The sequence below is a fragment of the Globicephala melas genome, chromosome 11 (genome assembly GCF_963455315.2).
Source record: "Globicephala melas chromosome 11, mGloMel1.2, whole genome shotgun sequence".
Taxonomy (NCBI): domain Eukaryota; kingdom Metazoa; phylum Chordata; class Mammalia; order Artiodactyla; family Delphinidae; genus Globicephala; species Globicephala melas.
The window spans coordinates 34,000,942-34,028,773 of NC_083324.2; the positions used below are offsets into that span (position 1 = coordinate 34,000,942).

The 27,832-nt window shown below is 36.7% G+C and overlaps 1 protein-coding gene across 5 annotated transcripts in view; it reads right to left on the bottom strand.

Annotated features, from left to right (window-relative positions):
- CACNA2D3 (calcium voltage-gated channel auxiliary subunit alpha2delta 3) overlaps nt 1–27,832 on the bottom strand; it is a 784,865-nt gene that overhangs the window by 19,732 nt on the left and 737,301 nt on the right. The gene's annotated exons all lie outside the window — the stretch shown is intronic.

The window sequence follows — 27,832 nt, forward strand, 5'->3', positions numbered from 1 at the left end:
AAGACTGGTTCAACATTCAAAAACCAATGCAATACAGTATATAAGAAGACTAAAGTAGGAAAACTATGATTATCTAAAAGGATGAAAAAAAAACTTTTGACAAACTTTTATAAGAATAAGAGGGAATTTTCTTCATCTAATAAAGGGCATTAAATAAAAAAACAATAGCTAACACTAGACCTAATAATGAAGTTCTAAATCCTTTTCCTTTATGATCAGGAACATGACAAGATTGTCCATTCACACTCTCCTATTCAATATCACCCTGGAGGTCCTAGTCAGTAAAACAGGCAAGAATAGAAAGATTGGAAAAGAAGAAATAAAACTGTCTCTGTGCATATATGACATAATTTGTCTACACAGAAAGTCCTAAAGAAGCCACAGAAAAAAAAAGTAAGTAGAATTAATAAGTCAGTTTAGTAAGGAGGGAGAATACAAGATCAATATGGAAAAATCTATATACTAGCAATGAACAGTCAGAAACCAAAATGAAAAAGTATCATTTAAAGTAGTACCAAAGGAACAGGAAATACTTAGGTATAACTCTAATAAAATATTTGAAAAATCTGTAAGCTGAAAACTATAAAACACTGATGAAAGAAATCAAAGACCTAAATAAATGGGGAGATATACCTTGGCTATAGACTGGAAGACTCAGTAGTGTTTTGATGTCAATTCTCCCCAAACTGATTATAGTCAACACAATTTCAAACAAAATCCCAGCAGGGTATTTTACAGAAATTGGAGAGCTTATTCCAAAATTTACTTGGAAAGGCAAATGTACTAGAATATACAAAGGCATTTTGAAAAAGTGGAAAAAAGGAAAGGTTATGGATTCTCATTACCTGGTTTCAAGACATAACAGAATGCTACAATAATCAAGACAGCTTGTTACTGGAGAAAAGATAGACACACAGATCAACTGAATAGCATAGAGTGCGAACATAGACACACATATATAAGGTCATCTGATTTTCAACAAAGGCACACAGGTAATTCAGTGGAGAAAGGACAGTTTTTTCAAAAATGATAATGGAATAAGTAGATATCCATATGCAAAAAAATCCCAATATGTACCTCACACTATGTACAAAAATTAATTCAAAATGGATTACAAACCTAAATATAAAGTTGAAGAGTATAAAGTTTTTAGAAGAAAGTATAGGAGAAAATCTTTGTGATCTTGGGTTAGACAAAGATTTCTTAGATACAAAACAAAAACACAATCCATCAAAGAAATCAGTTAATGAGATTTCAACAAAAGTGATTTCTGTTCTGTCTGAAAGACACTGTTAAGAGAATGAAAAGACAAGTTACAAGCTAGCAGAAAATATTTTTAAATCATATATTTCTACAAAATACTTGTATCTAGAAAATTTTTCAACACTCAAAACACTCAACAAAAAGAAAACAAATAACCCAATTTAAAAAAATGGACAAAACACAGCAAAAAAACCCCACAACTTGATTAAAAATGGACAGAGAATCTGATAGACACCTTTTTAAAGAAGACATATGGATAGCCAACAGGTACACAAAAAGGGGGAAATGTAAACTGGTGCAGCCATTATAGCAAACAGTATGGAGGTTCCTCAAAAAAATTAAAAATAGAGCTACCATATGATCCAACAGTTCCAATTCTGGGTATTTATCCAAAAGAAATGGAAACACTAACTTGAAAATATATCTGTACCTCCATAATAACTGCAGCATTATTTACAATAGTCAAGGCATGGAAGCATACTAAATGCCCATTGATGAATGAATGGATAAGAAAATGTGGTATATATAAAATGGAATATTATTCAGCCATAAAAAGAAGGAAATCTTGCTATTTAAAACAACATGGATGAATCTTGAGGGCACTATGCTAAGGGAAATAAGTCAGATGGAAAAAGACAAATATTGTATGATTTCACTTATACATGGAATCTAAAGCAAACAAGTAAAACTCAAACTCAGATACAGAGAATAGATTGGTGGTTGCCAGAGGCAGGGGTTGGGGGTGGGTGAAATGGGTGAAGGTGGTCAGAAGTTACAAGCTCACAGTTATAAAATAAATAAGTCATAGGGATTAAATGCACGGTGACTGTGTGTGTGTGTGTGTGTGTGTATATATATATATATAGTGATAGTTAATGATACTGTATTGTATATTTGACACTATCTAAGGGCATAGATCTTAAAAGTTTTCTCATCACAAGACTTACTGTAGTGATCATTTCACAATATATATAAATATCAAATTATTATGCTATATACCTGAAACTTATATAATGTCATATGTCAATTATATCTCAATTTTTAAAAATTGGTAAAACATGTGAACAGACATTTCACTGAACAAAATACATGGAGGGCAAATAGACACAAGAAAAGAAGCCTAAAATCATTATTCAGTAGAGAAATGTTATACCACAATGACATGCCATTGTGCTGCTCTCAGAATGGCTAAAATAAAAATAAATCAATATAAATGACAATATCAAAAGCTGGCAAGGATGAGGGGCAATTGAAACTCTCATACACTGTTGGCAAAAAGACAAAATGGTACAGTCATTTAAAAAATTTAATTTGGCAATTTCTCACACAATTAAACATACGGTCCTGAAATTCAACTCCTAGGTATTCATTCAAGTGAAATGACAACTTATGTTCACATAAACAACTGTCTGTGAATGTTTACACTGGTTCTATTCACAATCATTAAAAATTCCAAACTGCCCAAACGTCCATCATCTGGAAAATGGATAAACCAACATCCGGAATACTATACTAATACATACACCGGAATACTATTCAATAATAAAAGGAATTAACTGCTGATAAGATATAACATGAATAAATCTCAACTGCATTACATTAAGTAAAAGAAGCCAGATTCAAAAGGCTACATTCTGTATGATTCCACTTATATGATATTCTGGAAATGGCTTAATTATAGGGACAGAAAACATCACTGTTTGCTAGAAGCTGTGCTTGGGGGATAGTGCTGACCACAATGGGACACCTCAGGAGAATTTTCTAGGGTGATGGAACTGTTATATCTTGATTGTGATGGTAGATATACAACTGTAAGTGTCAGTCAAAATTCATCTATGACAAAAAGAACAAATTTTATCATATGTAAATTTAAAATGTGAATAAAAATACAATAAAATATACCATAAACAACATCAAGAATGAAAGGGACTAAAGAGCAAGACCAAAAACGTATGCTGCGTCCAAGAGGTGCACTTAAAAATAAAGACACAGACAAGGTGAAAGTAAGAGAATGGTACACGAGATAACATGCAAATAGTAACCAGAAGAAAGCTAGTTTGGTATATTAATATCAAAGACTGGGAATACCACCAGAGATTAATATGGCCATTTCTTAATAGTGAAAATAAGATAATTAATCAAGAGGACATAAAAATCCTGTGTGCACCTAATAACAGAATCTCAAAATAATGAAACAAATATTTATAGAATAAAGGGAGAAATACATAAATCCACAATCAGAGGTGGAGATGTTAGCAACTCTTTCTCAGCGCTTGATAAAACAATTAGACCATAAATCGGGTAGGATATAGAAGATTTCAACAATGCTATCAACATCTTGACCTGATTGACATTTATGGAATGCTTCAAGCAACAACTGTCAAATACAAATTCTTTTCAAATGCATGTGGAGTATTCACCAAGATGGCAATATACGGGGCCATAAAATAAGTCTCAGTAAATTTGAAAGAACTTAAATCATACAGAATATGATCTCAAACTGCAATAGAATTGAAGTAGGAATAAAATATATTAAGTAATCTAGAAACTTCCCAAATATTTGGAAAATTAAGCCACACACTTTAAATAACACAGAAATCAAAAAGGAAATCACAAAGCAGATTATAAAATATTTTTAAACTAGAGGACAATAAAAAGACAACATATCAAAGTCTGTTGTTATCATTGTTATCATTCATAGAGGGATTGTTATATTGTTATCATTTGTAGAGGGAAATTTATAGATTTAAATGTTTAGAGAAGAAAAATTACCTAAAAACAATGATCTAGGCTTTTACCTTAAGAAATTAGAAAAAAAAAAGCAAATAAAACCCAAAGAAAATAGAAGAATATATAAAGTTAAAACAATAATCAAAGAAACAGAAAATGAACAATAAAGGAAATTTCTAAAAAATCAAAGAATAGTTCCTTGAAAAAGTTAAAAGCCAAACTTTGGAAAATTATTTGCAACATTTTACTTTAAAAGACAATATTTCTAGTATAAGTAAAAAATCTGCACTATCACTTCTAGTAAGAGATATTATAATTAAAACTACAATAAAAAGTATTTTTCAATTGGGAAAAAAAATCCCCAAAAACCTAAGAGTTTGACAATGCTCTAACTGGAAAGATTAAAGAGTAACAGGCACTCTCATAACTTTCTAGAAGAAATGCAAAATGGCACAACCTCCATGAAGGAGAAGCAACAATTAGGAAAATGATACATGTGTTTATCCTTTCATCTAGAAATCCTACTCCTATGAATACATCCCCAAATATCTTGCCAAATATGTTAAATTATGTATGTGTTAAGCTATTCATTGCAAGATCAGGTGTAATAAGAAAAGACTGGAAACAACCAAAATGTCTATCAATAGAAAGTCGTGTGGATAAACTCTCATACATCCATACAACAGTGCACTATGCAGCTGTGAAAAAGAATGAAGACAATCTCAATCCCCAATCCCTGGTACTTACCACAGTGTCTGCCACCACATGTGTGCAAAGGGAACACATAATCTTATAAACAAATGCATTTAATAAATTATATTTACTTTCATCTAAAAACAGCAGGGTTGTACTTCAGTTTTTGCTTTAAAATATGTTTAATGCTAGAAGGAAAAAAAAAGACTGCTTCAGAGGGAAAAAGTCACATCACAGAAGAATTTATAAAAAGAAATAAAACATACACTAAAATGAGAGGAAAAATGTATGTCATGATACACTAAACAGTTAATTTGCCTCATCCTTTAAAAATCACTGTGGTAGTAATCTGGAGAACTCCATTCCTGTCTACTTTCTCCCCTTTCTAAATTGATGGTGATGACTTAACTTCATGCATCCTAGCTTTGGTTCATAGTTCAGCACACCTTCTTACAGGGAGGTAATACCGCTTTCTCCAAAATTCAATGACACAGTTCTGAAATCCTTCCTCCCAAAGTGCTAGTGATGCCTGGGTGGATTCTGTTCAGGTTTTCCTGAAGCCCTGATTCACACCTCATTTATGATTACTCATCCCTTTTTAACTGTCACTCATTTTCCATAAACTCAACTCGAAATACTAGGTTAAGCCATTTTCATCTGAGCCTGGTTGTTTTATAACCACACCTCCCAGTTACAGCCCTGAACACACAGTGGTGATACATCACCAAAAACAACCTCTGAATCTTTGGAGAGGGGAGGTACACATGAAACTTTTGGCATTGCCTTGCCCTCAGTTTTCTTCTCCTTTTCTTTTTTTCTAAATTATTTATGATTTTTTCCCCAGTTTATGCCAATAAGGAAAAAGGAGAAAGAATCAAACTTTCAGCAATGAAGTCCAGGAAAGTATCCCTCATCTGGAGAACCTAGCCAAAATATAGATTCCCAGACCCACCTCCTGTAGATTGCGAATCAGTAAGTACAGGGCGAAGCACAGGAACATACATTTCCACAAGTACCACCAGATGATTCTGATGGGCCTCATCCTGTGTTTAAAAACAACTGCTAAATATTCTGACAGAGAAAACAAAGTAGAAAAATGTCATCATTTTAAAAAGTAAAAAATAAAATTCCTTTGCTCACGGTGACTTAAAAATAAATCACAAGGGATGTTCTAATAATGTAAGATGGGAGATAATTGCAATATGGCTAGCTGGATTATTATATGGTTAATAGTCTAAGTCAAATGGTTTAATGAAGCTGCCCACAGGCACAGGTGCCCCCAGAAGAACAGCCATCACCTTGAACCTGTCTAATTCACTTTTTAAATAACTTTACACCACTGTTCAGGAAACACCTGAGACTGATGTTGTCTCTACACAGCAAGGTTAAGTGGAGAATTCAAGCTGATGTGTATTCAAGACCTTTCTCTTGAGTCAGCTTCATCACTGGAGCTAACGTATTTTAACCTCTACCCTAGCCCGTGCTTTAGTAGATGGTTATCTGAATTCACCATTTCACATAATATGTAGAGACTTAGATTGAAAGTATTGTTAGAATTATCCTAAGTACCCTAACTGTACAACTCTTTTCTAACCTGCGCAGTTTTCCAAACATAGAAAACAAGGTTGTATATTATTTGTTTTGCCTCCTTTCTTAAAAAACAATTCAATTTTCAGAGCTTGAGAAGCATGCATCCGAAGCCCAAGTCCTTTATAATGGAGACGTGACAAAAGAATAGATAAATGGGGACCTTCAAGATGGCGGAGGAGAAAGATGGGGAGATCACCTTCCTCCTCACAAATACATCAAAAATACATCTACACGTGGAACAACTCCTACAGCACACCTACTGAACGCTGTTAGAAGACCTCAGACCTCCCAAAAGGCAAGATACTCCGTACCTGGGTAGGGCAAAAGAAAAAAGGAAAAATAGAGACAAAAGAATAGGAATGGGACCTGCACCTCTGGGAGGGAGCTGTGAAGGAGGAAAAGTTTCCACACACTAGGAAGCCCCTTCACTGGCGGAGACAGGGGGTTGGCGGAAGGAAGCTTCGGAGCCACGAAGGACAGCAGAGAAACAGGGGTGCAGAGCAAAGCGGAGAGATTCCCGCACAGAGGATCGGTGCTGACCAGCACTCACCAGCCCGAGAGGCTTGTCTGCTCACCCGCGGGGGTGGGTGGGGTCTGGGAGCTGAGGTTCCGGCTTCGGAGGTCGGATTCCAGGGAGAGGACTGGGGTTGGTGGCGTGAACACAGCCTGAAGGGGACTAGCGCACCACAGTTAGCTGGGAGGGTGTCCCGGAAAAAGTCTAGAGCTGCCGAAGAGGCAAGAGACCATTGTTTCAGGGTGTGTGAGGAGAGGGGATTTAGAGCACTGCCTAAACAAGCGCCAGAGAAGGGCGCGAGCCACGGCTATCAGCACGGACACCAGAGACGGACAAGAAACTCACGCTGCTTCTGCAGCCACCAAGACGCCTGTGTGCAAGCACAGGTCACTATCCACACCTCCCTTCCCAGAGCCTGTGCAGCCCGCCAGTGTCAGGGTCTCGTGATCCAGGGACAACTTCTCAGGGAGAACACACGGCGCACCTCAGGCTGTTGCAACGTCATACTGGCTTCTGCTGCCACAGGCCCGCCCCGCATTCCATACCCCTCCCTCCCCCCCCCCCCCCCGGCAATAACAACTGACAGTAACAACTGACACTGCAGAAATACAAAGAATCGTGAAAGATTACTACAAGCAACTATATGCCAACGAAATGGATAACCTGGAAGAAATGGACAAATTCTTAGAAAAGCACTACCTTCCAAGACTGAACCAGGAAGAAATAGAAAATATAAACAGACCAATCACAAACACTGAAATTGAAACTGTGATTAAAAATCTTCCAACAGGGGCTTCCCTGGTGGCGCAGTGGTTGAGAGTCCGCCTGCCGATGCAGGGGACACGGGTTCGTGCCCTGTCCGGGAAGATCCCGCATGCCGTGGAGCGGGTGGGCCCGTGAGCCACGGCCGCTGAGCCTGTGCGTCTGGAGCCTGTGCTCCGCAACGGGAGAGGCCACAACAGTGAGAGGCCCGCAAAAAAAAAAAAAAAAAAAAAAAATCTTCCAACAGACAAAAGTCCAGGACCAGATGGCTTCACAGGTGAATTCTATCAAACATTTACAGAAGAATTAAAACCTATCCTTCTCAAACTCTTCCAAAATATAGCAGGGGGGGAATACTCCCAAACTCATTCTACAAGGCCACCATCACCCTGATACCCAAACCAGACAAAGACACGACCAGAAAAATAAAATTACAGTCTAATATCACTGATGAACATAGATGCAAATATCCTCAACAAAATACTAGCAAACAGAATCCAGCAGCACACTAAAAGGATCATACACCATGATCAAGTGGAATTTATCCCAGGAATGCAAGAATTCTTCAATATATGTGAATCAAACAATGTGATAAACCATATTAACAAATTGAAGGAGAAAAACCATATGATCATCTCAATAGATGCAGAAAAAGCTTTCGACAAAATTCAACACCCATTTATGATAAAAACCCTCCAGAAGGTAGGCATAGAGGGAACTTACCTCAACATAATAAAGGCCATATATGACAAACCCACAGCCAAGATCATTCTCAAAGGTGAAAAACTGAAACCATTTCCACTAAGATCAGGAACAAGACAAGGTTGCCCACTCTCACCACTATCATTCAACATAGTTTTGGAAGTTGTAGCCACAGCAATCAGAGAAGAAAAAGAAATAAAAGGAATCCAAAGTATAAAAGAAAAAGTAAAAGTGTTGCTGTTTGAAGGTGACATGATATTATACATAGAGAACCCTAAAGATGCTACCAGAAAATGACTAGAGCTAATCAATGAATTTGGTAAAGTAGCAGGATACAAAATTAATGCACAGAAATCTCTTGCATTCCTATACAATAATGATGAAAAATCTGAAAGAGAAATTAAGGAAACACTCCCATTTACCATTGCCACAAAAGAATAAAATATCTAGGAATAAACCTACCTAAGGAGACAAAAGACCTGTATGTAGAAAACTATAAGACACTGATGAAAGAAATTAGAGATGATACAAAGAGATGGAGAGATATACCATGTTCTTGGATTCAAAGAATCAACATTGTGAAAATAACTATACTACCCAAAGCAATCTACAGATTCAATGCAGTCCCTATCAAACTGCCAGTGGCATTTTTCACAAAACTAGAACAAAATCTTTCACAATTTGTATGGAAACACAAAAGACCCTGAATAGCCAAAGCAATATTGAGAAAGAAAAAGAGAGGTGGGGGAGTCAGGCTCCCTGACTTCAGACTATACTACAAAGCTACAGTAATCAAGACAGTATGGTATTGGCACAAAAACAGAAATACAGATCAATGGAACAAGATAGAAAGCCCAGAGATAAACCCACACACATATGATCACCTTATCTTTGATAAAGGAGGCAAGAATATACAATGGAGAAAAGACAGCCTCTTCAATAAGTGGTGCTGGGAAGACTGGACAGCTACATGTAAAAGAATGAAATTAGAACACTCCCTAACACCATACGCAAAAATAAACTCGAAATGCATGAAAGACCTACATGTAAGGCCAGACACTATAAAACTCTTAGAGGAAAACATAGGCAGAGCACTCTATGACATAAATCACAGAAAGATCCTTTTTGACCCACTTCCTAGAGAAATGGAAATAAAAACAAAAATAATCAAATGGGACCTAATGAAACTTAAAGGCTTTTGCACAGCAAAAGAAACCATAAACAAGACGAAAAGACAACCCTCAGAATGTGAGAAAATATCTGCAAATGAAGCAACTGTCAAAGGATTAATCTCCAAAATATACAAGCAGCTCATGTAGCTCAATATCAAAAAAACAAAAACCCAATCCAAAAATGGGCGAAGACCTAAATAGACATTTTTCCAAAGAAGATATACAGATTGCCAGCAAACACATGAAAGGATGCTCAACGTCACTAATCATTAGAGAAGTGCAAATCAAAACTACAATGAGTGCTGGTTGTGTACTGGGTACATTAGGCATTTTCACATTGCCCGGTGGAGGCTAGGAAGATTAAGAAAAGGACAAATTACTTAACATTGAAATCCAACTTCAACTTCTTTCAAAAAGTATAACACCAATGAAAACCAAAATGGCAAAAATCAAAAAGCAAACAAACAAAAAACTACAATGAGGTATCATTTCACACAGGTCAGAATGGCCATCATCCAAAAATCTACAAACAATAAATGCTGGAGAGGGTGTGGAGAAAAGGGAACCCTCTTGCATTGTTGGTGAGAATGTAAATTGATACAGCCACTATGGAGAACAGTATGGAGGTTCCTTAGAAAACTAAAAATAGAACTACCATTAAGACCCAGCAATCCCACTACTAGGCATCTACCCTGAAGAAACCATAATTCAAAAAGAGCCATGTACCACAATGTTCATTGCAGCTCTATTTACAATAGCCAGGACATGGAAGCAACCCAAGTGTCCATCGACAGATGAATGGATAAAGAAGATGTGGCAAATATATACAACGGAATACTACTCAGCCATAAAAAAGAAATGAAATTGAGTTATTTGTAGTGAGGTGGATGGACCTAGAGACTGTCATACAGAGTGAAGTAAGTCAGAAGGAGAAAAACAAATACCATATGCTAACACATATATATGGAATCTAAAAAAAGAAAAACAAAAGGTTCTGAAGAAACAGGAATAAAGACGCAGACGCAGAGAATGGACTTGAGGACATGGGGAGTGGGAAGGGTAAGCTGGGAAGAAGTGAGAGAGTAGCACAGACATATACACACTAGCAAATGTAAAATAGATAGCTAGTGGGAAGCGGCTGCATAGCACAGGAAGATGAGCTTGGTGCTTTGTGACCACCTAGAGGGGTGGGATAGGGAGGGTGGGAGGGAGACGCAAGAGGGAGGAGATATGGGGATATATGTATCACTGATTCACTTTGTTATACAGCAGAAAGTAACACAGCATTGTAAAGCAATTATACTCCAATAAAAATGTTTAAAAAAATAGATGAATAGGCTTGTCAGGAAACGTTTGGAATCAATAGTGTTAGCATAATTCATTTGAGAGATTTACTATAGACTGACATAAGCATTCTGGAACAAACAGGCCTGCTCAGAGAACTGTGTGACTTTGTGCACCCTCAGCACTTTACCCTGTTTTAATTAGCGGTCAGCAATCTCAACAATTTTTCATGTTGTTTTAATTTTCCTGAATAATTATAGCCATGCTCACACATTCAAAAAGTGTTTCTGAAGCTCATTTTTCTCTGACCCCTCAACAAGCCTGTGTAATATCATTTCAGTGTTGCTTATTATTAAGTTGAAATAATTAACTGAACTTGGCATCCTGCTAGAAGTCAATACCTTTTGTTAAAACTGGACTTTTAAAAATAATGTAAGGACGTTTATAAATAACTACTAACAAAAGCACTAAACGTGTAAACCTGTCTATCACTACTGTATTTTCTATTTCTACATCTTAGGCTAAATTACAAACAGACTTATCCTATCACCTGAATATGAGAAATAAAAACTTATACCGCTTCGGTTTCTACTCTCAGTTGGTGTCATATCTTCATGAAGAAGGTTTTCTGGAAAACAACTTCTACCTATTATCTGTTCTTTATAAAAGGTATAGCTTATGTCCAAAAATAAGCAAGAGAAAAAGGAATCAAAAGAAAAATAAACATTTTTACCTATACTATGAAACTGATTCTTATCAAGATTTATCTTAACATGGAATGGTTCCCAACTATTTTATCTGTAGGAATAGATACTAGAATAAATCATTACATAGATACACAGAGTTTTAGGAGTAAAGATATTCATGTATGGTAGCATTGCTTATATAGTAAATATTACAAACAGCCTAAGTGGGGCTGGTTAAAAAAACTAGTAAAGTCTATATACTGTGTGGCTGTATTTAAAAATTGTGTTGCGGAAATATTTAAGGGCAAGGAAATATGCTTATGACATTTCAAGTAAAAAAAAAAAGGCATGTTATCAAACAGTGTTTATAATATCATCCCATTTTTTTGGGGAAAAAAAAAAAAACAACTACAGGGACTTCCCTGGCAGTCCACTTGTTAAGATGCTGTGCTTCCAGTGCAGCGGACGTGGGTTTGATCCCTGGTTGGGGAATTAAGATCCCACGTGCCGCAGAGCATGGCCAAAAACAAAGACAAACAAACAAAAATCTACAGAAAACATGACTGGAAGTAAATATACCAAAATTTTATCAGTTTTACTTTTTTTTTTTAATATATAAATTTATTTATTTATTTATTTTTGGCTGCATTGGGTCTTCGTTGTTGCCAGCAGGCTTTCTCTAGCTGCAGCGAGCAGGGGCTACTCTTCGTTGTCATGCATGGGCTTCTCATTGCGGTGGCTTCTCTTGTTGTGGAGCATGGGCTCTATGTGCGCGGGCTTCAGTAGTTGTGGCTTGCGGGCTCTAGAGCTCAGGCTCAGTAGTTGTGGCGCACAGGCTTAGTTGCTCCACGGCATGTGGGATCTTCCCGGACCAGAGCTCAAACACGAGTCCCCTGCATTGGCAGGTGGATTTTTAACCACTGCACCACCAAAGAAGCCCAGTAGTTTTACTTTTCGATGATGAAACTGTAGATAATTTTCTATCATTTCCATAAAAATCACATATTACTTTTGTGATAAGAAAATAATTATGATGAGCTATGTTTTTAATGCAATACATAGGATAGTTAATTTTCTTACTATATAAGCTCAATCTAAAAGTCTAATATCTTAAAAGAAGAGACTAACAACATAAGAGAAAGATAGAGGTAAGAATATATATATGTGTGTGTATATATATATAAATATATATAAAAATAAATGTGTATATATATATATATATATATATATATATATATATATATATAGCCACACCACATGGCTTGTGGGATCTTAGTTCCCCAACTAGGGATTGAACCTGGGTCCTTGGCAGTGAGAGCATGGAGTCCTAACCACTGGACTGCCAGGGAATTCCCAATAGAGGTAAGAATATAAGCAAAGGGAACTATAAATGGCCTTAAGACATATGAAATATATTCAACCTCCGTCATTAAAAGAACAGCCACAATGATATTCCATTTTTCATGTATCAGATTGGCAAAGGGTGAAACATTCTGATAAGACACTGTGTTGGTAAGAGTCTAACTAACATATATTCTCCTAAATTGGTAGAAGTGCAAATTGGTTTAACATCTCCAGAGTGCATTTTTTCAGGATCTATCAAAATTACATACACTTTATCCCACTGATTCTTCTAGTAGTTTATCATACAGACAAATAAATTACATATTACCCAAGGATATTCCTTTCTACTTTGTTTCAAGTAGCCAACATTTTGGAACAACCCAAATGTCCAATTATAGTTAAATGAAAACATCCTCGAAAATGGAAACTCAGGTAACCATTAAAAAAAAAAAAAAAAAAAAAAGACAAACCTATATAATGACATGAAGATAGTTTCAGATCTATCAAGTGAAAAAAGGTGAAGTATCATATGTATAGTACACTGTCATTCCTGTAAGAAATGAGTGGTGAAATATCTAATATACCTGTGTTTTTGTATTTGCATAAGACATCCCTGGAGGGATACATTAGTACCTGGAAACTATTGTCCCCTAGAAAGGTTGCAAGGGGTCACTGGTGGGGGAAGACTTAATTCTCACTGCACATCTGTATTTGGTATTTGAATTATTTACCAAGTATGATACTTTGTATTATTATTTATTTTATTTACATATGTATTTAGCTAGTTAATATTTATTTTTAAATTATCAGATATGGAGAAGACGCACGGATGCAGAGAAAGATTCCTAAAAGGAGCGTGGGGCTTTGAGTCTGGCATCAGCTGCTCCTTCCCTGTGGGATGTCAGGAAAGCCCCCTCCTTACCCTGGACCACCTTCTCTTTCCCTAAGGAAAATAATAAAGTTCTCTTTTCCCTCTTGGGAATCTGAGCTTCTAGTTGTTTTCAAAGCACATACTTGTTTTCAAATACCACACAAAATAACAGGTGTCTCAGCTACTAGAATTACACACATCCCCTCCCCTGTTGCTCACTCTTTACAAAGTTATTACCTTGGGAAACTTTGTCTCAAGCAACAACTTTCTGAGCACTATTTTACACACAAGGCCGTATGCTAAGTGCTAGGAATATAAGAGTATAAGACCTCCCAGCTATTGAGTGCCAACTAAATGTCAGGTGCTGGATGAAGTGTTTTTTATAATTGTACTTTGTGGTGTTCACATCAACCCAGTGCCTGGCAGGCTCTATTAATACCTTCATTTTACAAATGAGCAGGTGGCAACTAAGAGGGGTAAGTTACTTGCTGGCAAAGATCACCCAATTAGGAAGTGATGGCACTGAGAACTCAAACACAGCTCTACATGACACCAAAGGCTGAACTACTTTTTACCATAATTCCAGCCCATGGCGCCTCATTTGGTGGGGGAGGAAGACAAACGGATGCCTGACCAGTAATGGGGTAAGTGCTCTGAGAGAACGTCCAAGTAGGTCTGATGGAGATTTGCATGAAACTGGCATTCAGGAAGCATATGGCTCTTGTCCAAGTGGATGTTTGTAGACTTCTTCCCGTAGGTCAAGTGAATGGTGAAATTGTCAGTTTTCAAAGCAAACATTGACCATGAGATGAACTCAGTCTGACATGTGGCTACACAGGTGACTTGGTACCATGACAGGGAGACATTCACCTGGATGCCACAGCAATTCTCTCTCAGGCTTCAGAGTCAGGCAGACCTTGACTCAATTCAGATCTGGCACTCAGTAGCTTTATAACACCAGTTAGGAGACTTAACTCCTCTGAGCCTCAGGTTCCTACTTGTTGAAATGCAGATGAAATGAAAAAATGGAATGAAAAAGGTGGAAATGAACATGAAGCTCTTGGTATAAAGTAGGCATTCAATAAACAGTAATCACATATGAATTCTCATATAGGCTCGGATCTACCAAAATAATCCAAGATTGCAGGGCAAGTACTTCAATAGAAATGGAATCATTTGCGAAATACATAATTTGTTTTCCAAAAGCCAGTATAGTAGTGTTTTGTTTGAGAAGAATCTGACATAAAGATTCTAGCCTAAGAATTTCTCCCACTTCCTTCTGACTTTGATCATCCACACCTCTAATTACTGTGGATCATGAGTGATTCTTAGTCTCATCTTGTACCTCTCCATCCATTTTTCTTCCAAATGCACAGAGGTGCCAGGGGCTGCTGTGTTTTCTAAGGGTCTTGGGTGACATCTTCCTAGGCAAGAAAACTGTATTGAGACGAGTGCCTTTCTCAACCTTATGTTGCCAAGGGGTCTTCTTGTCAAAATCATGAGCAATCCTAAAAGGAGGGGAGTGAAGGTCACCTAAAGAAAAAGAGAAAATCCAAAGTCCCAAAGAAAAGCTGATGATTAAAAAGTGAATTTCCTTCTTCAGTGTGCAAAATGTCTCTTGAAAAAGTGGTTTGTGTCTAGAAGTTTTATGTCTACATTCAACATGCTGCATTTCAAGAAGCATTTCTTCTTTGATCCCTTGAGCTCCTTTAATACATCAGATGGGTTTTTAATACCCACAGGAATATATAAACTCTTTCCAAGCTAAACAAATGGAGGGTAAGCTGGAGAATTAAAAAACACACCTCTATAGTTCTGGCAACTTGCTAAGCCACTTCAGGTGCAGCACTGGGAAGCCCAAGGGAGGAACACAGACTGCTCTTTGAGGTAGGGGTGGTGGGCGTCACACAGCAAACAGCCACCAGGATGGAGACAATGCACTGCAGAAAGGCCGCCTGCAAACGTCAATAGTGTGGATATATCTCTGCACTCCTCCATTCCGCATGCAAATAAACATTCTAAAAATATTCCTTGGCTCTGCTGGTCTCCTACCCTCCGGCATGGAAGAGGAAAGCCTCACTGCGTCGTGAGCCCAGCCAAAGTTACATGTGCTCCCACCCAGCTTTCCCACACATTAAGAAATGTACAAATGGGAAATTGTTGTGAGACTAATTCATGTCAGGTAGAGACCTGCCTAGTCATTACAGACATGTGCCCCTCTCATTTTGCATCATGGACTCTCGAGGAAAAACAGTAATTTACATTTCCTGTACTAAAACCTCTCCAAATATGGCTTATCAAAGAGCAAGTAAAGATAGTAACATCTATACAACAATGGCTGTTCTATCTGGAGCCTCAAAGTTGTAATCATGCCTGCTTCTGAAAATAAGGCACTTTTTTCCTTTAAGCAACTGAGGAAGAGAATCAGTGAAATCCTGTCTCCAGTAAAGTGCTTCACTGAATTGAGACTCAGAAGAATTGGTACAAAAATCAATCAGAGGTTTTAATCCCAATTATTCTAATGTTTATGGGCCACATTTTCATCTTCTGGCGATGTTGCAACAATTCAAAATAAACCTCCCAAGATAAGCATTTACTTCCCCCTCCTCCTTTTTAAAGTTTAAAGCCAAGATGTTTTTAGTAAACACAAACATACAGCACTAACTAGGTTGTTCATTGTAAGAGCTAATATTAAATTATTCAAGCCTAGCTCCATACCATAATATAAAAAGAAGGTAGCTCTTTATTAAGGAATGAGTGGCAGGTCGTTAACATTATATGACAAATTGTTGAAAAACTTTTATATTTGATACAATCATATTTTAAATATTCTGCGATGGAAAGAAATTGCTTTTAGAATCCAAAATTTATTCCTATACCACCATCTGAGATGCATGGGCTCGACACTGTAAAATTCAAAGGGAGAACTTCCCTGGTGGTGCAGTGGTTAAGAATCCGCCTGCCAATGCAGGGGACACGGGTTCGAGCCCTGGTCCGGGAAGATCCCACATGCTATGGAGCAACTAAGCCCATGTGCCACAACTACCGAGCTTGTGCTCTAGAGCCCGCGAGCCACAGCTACTGAGCTCGTGCTCCACAACAAGGGAAGCCACCACGATGAGAAGCCCGTGCACTGCAACGAAGAGTAGACCCCACTTGCCACAACTAAAGAAAGCCCACGCGCAGCAACGAAGACCCAGCGTAGCCATAAATAAATAAATAAATAGATAGATAAACAGAAATTCAAAGGTATAGGAACTATTTTGATTTTGGTGATCTATATTCTGCTCATTACCAGCCAACATGGCTAGATCTAAGAGAGTAAACGACAGCAAGGGAAAACCTGGAGAAAAATAAGGTGCACAACCCTCAATCTCCAAAGGGAAGAGCTTGACCCTTGGTGCTAATTTCACGGCAGAGTAGGAAGGTTGTCTTGTTTAGAACTAAACTAAGACCGTATAAAAGGGCCAATGATTATTTCATGGGAAATTGAATCTCATTTATTTACACGTTTAAAACAAGATTGACTACAGTAGTTTGGTAAGAGTCTCTAGAGCAGGAGATACAAAAGTATTTCCACAAATTAGTGTATGCTTGCAAATTAAGTGGTTAAAAACTGTTACATTTTAACACCTACAAATTATATTATTCATGACCCTAATGTATTCCAGCTGGCAAAGTCTGTATCTAATTTGTGTAATGAAGTATCTGATCGCTATTGAATATGTGTAGTCCCTAATTCAGAATTCCAAATTTTTCATGAACCAAGAGCTCAAGTAGATCCAGGAAGTGGCAAAACTCCAAGATCTATATTATCTAGGATAATCTCATTGGAGCAAAAACCTCACCAACTACTTTTTCTGATTGAAACTATTAGTTTTATCTTCCAGGCTAAGAAATCTGGAAGAGGGGACTGACTGGAGTTCTGTGGTTTTCCTACAACACTGTCAACACACATGGGTTTGTGGACTGTGCTCTATAAAAATATCTCCAGTTTATAAAGCATTTACTCTGTGCTGGGCACTGTGATAACACGAGGGCTGGGCTTCCCTGGTGGCGCAGTGGTTGAGAGTCCGCTTGCCGATGCAGGGGACACAGGTTCGTGCCCCGGTCCAGGAAGATCCCACATGCCATGGAGTGGCTAGGCCTGTGAGCCATGGCCGCTGAGCCTGCATGTCTGGAGCCTGTGCTCCGCAACGGGAGAGGCCACAGCACTGAGAGGCTCGCATATCGCAAAAAAAAAAAAAAAAAAAAAAAAAATGAGGGCTGTAGTTTTTTTTAAATCCCACATACAGATCCTGTGAGACAGGTATTATACCCCTTTCAGAGACGAGCAGACTGAAACCTACAATATTTAAATAACTGGTTAAAATCTTTGCATGGTTAAGTGCTATAGCCCAGACTGCAGCCCAATCCCAGAGCCCATCCTCTTAGTCTTTACTCCAGGAAGACACCATGTCCCCTTTATGCAGTGGGTCCACTGTACAGGTTGTACACTTGGTAAGATCCACTTGGTAAGAACACCTGCAGGGCATTCACTGAGAACAGTCTGAAGAATTTGCGGTAAATCACCCACCCAGCATAAGCCCTCAACAGGAAATTGGAGTCGTTTGTAGGAAAATGGAATCCCTGAACTATGGTTCTCTGAACTGTAGCCCACGAAACATGTCAACACAGCTTCGAGACCAATTACTTTCTTTCAGTTTAGTGGATAAATGAAAGGCGCGTGGGGAGAAGTGATGAGAGAAGAAAAGTGTAGCCACAGCTTTTGGGGCTTCCAGGAAGATGAGCAAAACTTGTGTGCAGATCCCAAAGTGAAACTGATGGCAACATAATTCTTATGAAAAGTGATGAGTAATACTACCAAAAAAAAAAAAAAGAAAAAAAAAGGACACACACATAGACACACAAAACAACAACATAAAAATCTAATCTAATTTGACTTAGAAATTAATATCTTGCCAGCACTGACATGTGACAAGAATTTTAAAGCTCTGGCATTAAAAATGTGACACATGTTTAATTTCATTCTTGATTAATTATTTTTTAAATTGGTTATAAGTGTTTAACTCAGCAATTGATTCTCATTCCAAGGGAACCTTTGTGGATCCCTTTCTCAGCAAAGGGCGAGGCGGGTAGTAACAAGAAAAAAAGCAATGTACTGGAAAGTAGTTAAAACGTTGCATTCTTTTTAGATATCCAATTTTGTTAAGCTTGTTGACAGTCACAAATGCCCAGAAAATATGGGCTGAGTTGTTATAGACTGCTGTTTGAATAACAGATTAATTTAATAATCAGTGGGATATTGAATGACGAAAATTATTGGTTAACACAGCCAAACCACCAACCCTAATGACATTCTTATGTAAATTCTTATTTTCTTTTAGGCTCCTGCATTCTTAATAAACCCTATATTTTTGAAAATCCTTTTTTAAACATTGCATACTGTCCCTCTGTTATAATATATCTGTCTATGATATAGACAGATAAATGTCCACTTTTGGAGTTGCCACTGTGAAGGTTTCTATTTAGAGCAACTGAGTCACCTCTTGATGTTTTTTCCATATAAAGCCAACAAGGGATTCTGGAAACTGGACACAGAGATGGAGCTGGGAGCAGCCAGTCTTCAAAGATTGCTGGGGATCAAAAAGACTTTTACAATATGTCTAGAACCACCTGACATAGTTTCCTGAGTTCTAGCAAGATGTTTAGGCATCAAGGTCATCTGATGTCTTCTGAGAGATGGGAAGATTGTTAATGACAGTCCATAAGCAAACTGCCACATGAAGCACGTTCCCGTGGGAAGTGCACAATCCTTTGGGATTGTTGCTCTATGGTTTGCCGTTGCTTGTGGAGGAAAGTAATCGCTGCCTTGAAAATGGTTTGTAAAGGACACAGCTTTATATGTTCCATTGCGGGAGGCGAGATGTTTTTCTTTGAAAGAGATCTTAGTGCGTAATTTTTGAAATACTGTAATTTTCACCAAACTCAGTTTCCAACTCACTCATCGCCAAATACTGTAGAATTGTGTTATTTTTGAATGTCACTGCCCCTGACCTGAAGTTACCTACAAAGCTGGTCAAAAATTAGTAACTGCCTTAGAGAACTAGTCTTGCAAATTCTCATTCTTTCCAGGTAAAGGTTGACAAATTTCTACATGCATTGAATGTAAAGCAGATAGGCAAATTTAGCTGCCTGGTTGCCAGCAAACCTGTTGGCCACTGTACTGAAAAATCTACCTGCCGTCAAGAACGGAAAGCTGACAAAAGTCAAATAACATTATTTTCCTCATTAACATATTGCATTCCAAGAATACAAAGCTCATACAAAATGTTATCTTCATTCTTTGATAAATACTCACATATATCTTCTAATAAATTTTATTTCATAAAATGGAGAAAGGAAAGCCAGAGAGAATGGGATATGCAAAAAACAAGAATAAAAGAGTTCAATCCTTCAAAAGCCTTCAATGAGACTATTCTTTATGAGTTTATTCAGATTGATATGAGCATCATATCATAATTTTATAACAAAGCCTCACAAAAATTTTCGGATTAGGAAAAAAAAAATAGTCATGAATCGACTTCTCATTTAACTACTCACCCCAGCCAACCTGTCAATTTCTAATCCCTAAAAAGAGGAGGAGGAGGAGGAAGAAGAAGAAACAGATGGGTCTGCTCTGTTAGGACCAGGGTATGCGTGCTGGGAGGGGTACATTCAGAGGTGCAGCAAATGGCCTGTCTGAATCAGGAGTTTCTGCTTCAAAGGTCAGTCCCACGTCACCATTATTGCTGTCATTTCTCCCATCATTTGGAATCTGATCATTTTTTCTCCCTTCCTTAAAACTTCTCAGTTGTTCCATACGGGTGTCAGGGTAGCGTGTGAAGTCCTTCAAAGGACTAGTACTCTGCAACAGGATCAAAGGGGCAATACGACTGGGGCCTTACTCATTCTTTGCCTCCGCTCTCATCTTGCCTCACCCCCATCTCTGTGTTCCAGCTTCCCTGAACTTCCAACCATTTGTGGAACAAACCACAACTTCTTTTGCCTCCACAAGGCTCTTCCCCCTGCCTGGATACTCCTGCCTGCTAACTCCTCCATACTTGGTGGTCTTATATTGGATGCTACTTCTTCCAGGAAGACTCTCTTGATCACTCCAAGCCTCCCTTCTGTGCTCCTGTGTGACATTTACTCTCTAATCCTGGCATGAAGCAGGGAGTGTTGACATTGCCTAGTTACTTCCTTGTAAACTCCATGAGGAAGGAACCATGTGTGCCTCATTCATTGCTGTCTCCCCACAGTGTAGCCCAGTGTCTAGGATATAATTCACAATCAAGAAATGTTCACTGAAGTCCTAAGCTATCTTTAATTTTTTTTCCTAAAGACTTATTTTCCTTTCCAGGCAAATTCCTTAGAAACATCCTTCAAGGTAATTTATGTACCAGTCCTCATATCTTAAAAACTAAATTGTCATCTCACAAATTAGACCTTAGAAATGGGCGAAGCCAATCTGTGATGTTAGAAATCAAGAGAGTGGTTATCTTATGGTAAGTGGGGTTGCGCCCAGAAGCGGGTAGGTGGGGGGCTTCTTGGAGGGCTGATGATGTTCTTTCACTTCTTAGCCTGCGTGCTGGTTACCTAGAGGTGTCCTCTTTGTGAGAAAACTAATCAAGTGACAAACTTACAATTTGTACACTTTTTATATACGTTATATGTCAATAAAAAATTTACTAAAAAAGAAAGGAAAAGCACAAGTCCCTGTTCCTCTCCTCACTCAGACCCCAGAGCCTTTACTGTTTGCCTCCATAGTTTATGATGGAGCTGCTGGGTGGCGGTCTTAAAATAAAGCTTTGAAAGCAAAATTTTCCCAAGGCTACGGTATCTTTTCACTGCTGCCTGCAAATTGTGTATGGCCTTACTCAGCTTTCCAACCTCTTGTGGGTCTTCAACCCAGTGTGGAATTTCAACTCTGAAAAAGACTATCATGGGGGGTACAAATGCCTTCGGCATCAACTTCATTATCTTATTCATCCTTGGAGTCCCCAAAGCACCTACACAGTTTCCGGGCTGTAGCAAGAACACATTAACCTCCCATTGAATGAAAGGTAGTCTTCTCTTTAGTTTGAAACCTTTAGGTCACTTATTTTCATCAAGTAGCATTCATACCTTTGGTTTCTAACTACAAGTCAACAAGGAAAAATACTGCTTGCCCTAGCAGTTGTCCATCTTGCTTCTATTTGTTTTCTCACTTAGAATGGAAATGAGAAACCTAACTTACTCTACTAAATATGATTGCCTATCATTTGCTAAGAGATATTGGCCACCTCATAGAGTTTGTAGTTACGATAACTGGGGAGATAATATCCCTCTGCTCAAAAAGGTTCATAATCAGGACTTCCCTGGTGGTCCAGCAGTTAAGACTCTGTGCTCCCAATGTAGGGGACCTGGGTTTGATCCCTGGTCAGGGAACTAGATCCTGCATGCCACAACTAAAGATCTCACACGCCGCAACTAAAGATCCCGCATACTGCAACTAAAAGATCCCACACGCTGCAACTGAGACCCAGTGCAGCCAAATAAATAAACAAATAGTTAAGAAAAAACGGTTCATGATCATCATAAAACCAGTGGCGTCCGCTTCACAGAGCCATGAATAGTCAACAATCCTTAAGTCATACATGAACTTTGGTCATCTGAATTACCTCTTTCTCCAGGGAATTCTATAGTAGTGAAGTGATGTTAGACTTTGAAAAGGAACATTTACATTTCAACAGAATGGCTTATGGATGTTAAAAACTTTTTATATTAAGTTGGTATGGTATTATGCTTGTGTTAAATGTGGCCATTTATTGAGTACTTACTCCCTTCCAAGCATTATGCTAAATTCACAACATAAATTTTCCCACTTAATTCTTATAAAAAGTCTATGACAGGCTTACCATTATTATCCCCCAAATTAATCAGGAAGAAGTTGAGTTTCAGAGAACTTAGGTTTTTACTCACGGTTACACAATTAGCAATTAATGGAGTTACGACTCACACTCTGAACCCTCTGATTCCATAGCCCCAGCACTAAACCACTACACTTCAGTGCTTTCCTCTGGTGGCTCTAAAGTCCTCAGCTGATGTAGTAAACTATGACATGGTGGACTGGGCAAATACAGAAGCTATTCTGCTCTAAACACTCAGACATGCTGGATGAAATAGTAAAACAAAACAAGTGTGTTTAAATACAAAGGAACTTACAAGAAAAGACACTAAAAGCCAACTTGTACATTTATAACTAAGTGTAAAAACCTGATAATCTGGTACTGTCTGGGGCTCTGAATGGGTAAAACAATGTTAGTGTGAGAAATCTAAATTTAAGCATAAACTACATGCTGCTTAGGAAAAATATTTACTGTAATTATATGATAAAGGGACTCCTAATTACAAAAACATAACAATTACTTCTGGGCAGTCAATAGCAATAGGATACATGATTGAAGCCCAAATGTAAATCTACTGTGAAGAGAAACTCGGTCTCTATTCTGTTCCCACAAAAATAATCAATAGCAAAGATCAGCTCACAGTAAAAAATGACAAAACACATGAGAAAATAATCAACCAGGAAAGAAAGTAGACACAAGAAACAACAGGATTGGTACCTTCAAAATTTAAACTATTAAAATAATCTTAAAAGGCCTTTATTATTGGTTATAGAAACTTAAGAATAAGACTTTATGTAAAAAATATACAGATTTTTTAAATAAGCAAATAAAACTTCTAGAAATAAAAAAGACAACCTTATTAAAATCTCAATGGATTCTTTGCACACGTGAAACTAATATAGTATTGTAAATCAACTATACTTCAATTTAAAAAGAGAATGCAGTATTTTTAAAAAATCTCAATGGACTCTTTAAGCAGCAGACTAGACACAATCAAAAGGAAATTAGTGAACTCTAATATGCCTAAGGAAATTATGTAGAATAACGTACACAAACAGAAATACATTTAAATCTAAATACACTTCAGTGATACTTCAGAATATTAAAGAGACACACTTTAAAAGCCATCAGAGGGGAATGAAAAGCCAGACTACTTATAAAGTCATAAGACAATGGAATAGGATCTTCAAAGTATCAATTTAGATAGCATGAAGTTAAATTATCACTGCAGAGTACATATTAAATAAGAAATTTCAAATAAAGAATGAGATAATTTATCACTCCCAGATCATTCCTGAAAATAACTTCTAATGTACTCTAGAACCAAAAACAATGGTTAAAAACAAAGGCAATGGTAAGTAAACAACTTGGTAAACATCTCATTTACTACAGGCAGCAATAACAGTAATAAAATATTTGGTAGGTTGAGAACACAGTAGAACTAAAATGTTAGAAAATACTACATGAAAGAGATGAGATGTAATCCAAGTTAGAGGTTCTAAGGTTTTGTTTGTTCTGGAGGAAGGAAGAGATCCTGACCAATTGAAATATGTTTAAAAGGTTAAGGGTAACCAGCAAAAGAGCAGAGTGTATACTTTTCTAGTATATACTAGTATACTGGTAAGGGAAAAAAGGGAATGGAGAAGACACAATGAATACAACAGAAGGCAAAAAAGAAAGAAAAGAAAAGAAAGGAAAGAGGGAGAAAGAAAGAAAGAAAAGAAAAGAAAAAGCATGGGAAAGAGAAAACACAAAATGACAATAGAAATAAATACAAACTTATTGGTAAGCAAAATACATTTTAAAAGATTAAATCTGCAATAATAGAGATAATGAAATTTCAAATCCAGCTATATTCTATTTACAATACAAAATCCTAATGCAAAATGACAAAAAAAAAAAAAAAACTTGAAAATGGAGGGAAAGGGGTAAATATGCCTAGAAAATATTACCTAAAGAAGAACTACTAATCCCATGCTATTATCAAACAAAATAGGCATTAAAGCATAAAGACTTTCATATAAAGAGTGTTATTACACAATGATAAAAGGAATGATTTATTAGGAAGCTACACCAGTCTTGAACAGAAATATCCATGGTAATATAGCTTCACAATATAGAAAGCAAAACAGAGTGAATGACATGAAGAAATGGAAAAATCCATAAGCCTGGTGAGAGCTTGACATCTAAAACAGACCAAGGAAAACAAAGTTTGAAACACATAAACACACCTGATCCAATGGATACATATTAATCCCTGTACTCAGCTTTTAGAGAATAAAACTTGCTTTCAAAAACACGGGGACAAATACTAGAATACAAAGCAAGTTTCCACACATACTAAAACACATGTGTTATACAGATCACGATGTCATTTAATTAGATATCAATAATTTTAAAAAGATAGCCTCAAAACCCATATATTAGGAAATCTTAAAACACTATTTAAACATTTACAGATCAAAAAAATGGTGAAAGTTAGAAAATTGTTAGAGCTGAGTAACAATGAAACTCTCTATATTAAATTTACAAAGATAAACTGGAATGTAGAGAGAAAGTTTATATATATATAATATATATATAAATGAAGCTGAAAAATGAAATTGAAAAAGTTAAGCATCAAACACAATATCGTAGAAAATAAAAAACAGGGTAAATCCCAAAAACATAGAAGAAAGGTAATGATACAGATAAGAAGCAAAATAAATGAAACAGAAAGTCAAAGAAACAGAGAGAATGAAACAAACTAAATGATGGTTCTTTGGAAAGAAAAACAAAACAAACCTATCTGCGCCAGTATGGAGAGGGAGGGAAAGAGGAAAGGAGGAAACACAAGAGGGTGCGAAGGAGGGAGACAGGGGAAGAAGGAGAGAGTGATTTAAAAGGGGCAAAATCACAAATATGGTAACATTTTTAATGAAAAGAGAACACTATTTACAAATGTATGCAATAAACTTGAAGAGTGAGATGAAACAGGCAATTTTCTCAGAAATATAATCACCAAAATCATTTAAAAAAGAAATGGAAATTCCAAAGAGATATCTAACCACTAAGGAAACTGAGTGACTGAAAATTTACTCACACACAAAAACAAACAAATAAGCAAAAACCCATCAGCCACTGACAGTTTTATGGGTAGTTTTACTAAATCTACAAGAAATATAATTTAATCTTACACAAAATGTTAAAGATATCAGAGAAAGAAAGAAGACTCCTCAGGTAATTTTGTGACAATAAAATGACCCTAATAGCAAAGCCAAATGACAGGACAAGTAAGGGAAAGTATAGTCCACTCTCCTTTTTGAGCACAAATGCAAATATTCACAATATAATATGACCAAATGAATCTAGTAATATGGTTTTTGTTTTCCATTTTTTGTAATCATGACAATGAAAGTCCATCCTGGGAAAGCAAGTATGTTTTCATATTAGATAACCCATCTACTATTAAAGATATTTATAATATATACGATATAGTTCATGATTTTAAAATTTTTTAAATTATATGAATGTAACAACATATTTAAAAAGTATTTTAATAATGGATGTAGAAAAAATTTTCGATAAATTTTAACATCCATTCAAGTTTCAAACAGTAACAACCAGAGCAACAAGTACACTGGAAGAGGTTTTCTTTAACCTAATAAATGGTTACCAAGAACTCATAGCAATTTAGGAAATGGATAATAATTAAGGTTGCACAACACTGGAATGTGCTTGATGTCCTTGAATTGTACACTTAAAAATAGTTACAATGGTAAATTTTATATTATTTATATTTTCCTACAATTTAAAAACCCTATATCAAACATCATATTTAACATGGAATTATTACAAGCAATTCCTTTAATTAGGAACAAGACACAGTTGTCTACTCTCACAGCTTCTATTCAACAAATGTATCAGAAGTCCAGTTCAATAAAACAATAATTAAGTGTAGAGATTAGAAGGGAAAATTTTACAAATGATATTACTCTGTACGAAAAAAAGTCCAAGAGAACCCATACACAAACTATTAGATCTAAAAGAGCAGTTAGCAGTTGGATGCAGGATATTTAACATACAGAAATCAGTGAGCTTCTCATATGTTAGCAATTACTGATCAGATAATGTAGTTTTAAACATATGCCATTTCTGATAGCAAAAAACCATAAGCTGCTTAGGTATAAATCTAACATAAAATTATAAAACTGTATTGATAGGTATGTAAATAAAGAGAGATATTCGGCTTATAAGTAGGAAGGTCCAGTATCATTAAAAATAGCACTTATCTTCAAATTAATCTATACCTTATAGCAATTTTAATCAAAACCCTAGCATAATTCATCACAATTAATAAGCTGATTCTAAAATTAATACAAAAGAGTAAAAAGGCAATAATAGTCAAGTTGATTTAGAAGAAGAATAAGAAAAAGAGATTTGTTCTCCTGGCTATCAAGTCACATTACAAAGATATAATAATTAAAGAGATATTGTGTTGACACAGGTTTTGGCAAACCATAAAACCTGAAAACAGATCTGCAAATAGATGGGAATTCAGCCCATGATACAAGTATCATAATATATCTATTGGAAAATAAAAAGTACTCAATATAAAGTTCTGGTTAACAGGCCAACTATATGGAAAAGGACCAAATTAGACCCTACCTCATGACACTCACACAAGTAAATTCCAGAGGGATTAAAGTTCTAATGTGAAAGGCAACCCTTTAAAGTGTTCAGAATAAAAATATGTGAGAATATATTTATTACGTTAGGGCAGACACTACTTTCTGAAACAAGGCACAAAACGCACAAATTAAAGAAGAAAATAAGAATAAATTGGACTACATTAAAATAAAATCAAAAAAAATTTTTATATGCATCTATAGACTTCTATAAAAAGTGAAGAGATAGACCAAGGAATAAGACACATACAGAGCAGAGAACTGCAAAGAAATCATACCTGGAATGAAAGAATGCCCAAATCAGTAAGAACAGATCCACCACCCAGTAGAGAACTGCCAACAGGAATGAAGAGGCCAGAGACCCCAAATGACCAATAAAACCAGTGAAAGAGGCCTGACCTCATTAGTAATCAGGGACTCTCATATTAAGCCTCCAAGAAATCATTTCCAATATGTCAGATTTGGGTGAATCCTGAAGGCTTGGCGCCTTCAATAAAAACACCTGAGAAATTTCCCCAAATAGCTGAAATTGCCAACTGTCAATTGGGAAAAAAAAACAATCAGGACTTTTTCCACGCATCTACAAACTGAACTAAAAATCTCTTATATTCTAGGATGTATTTT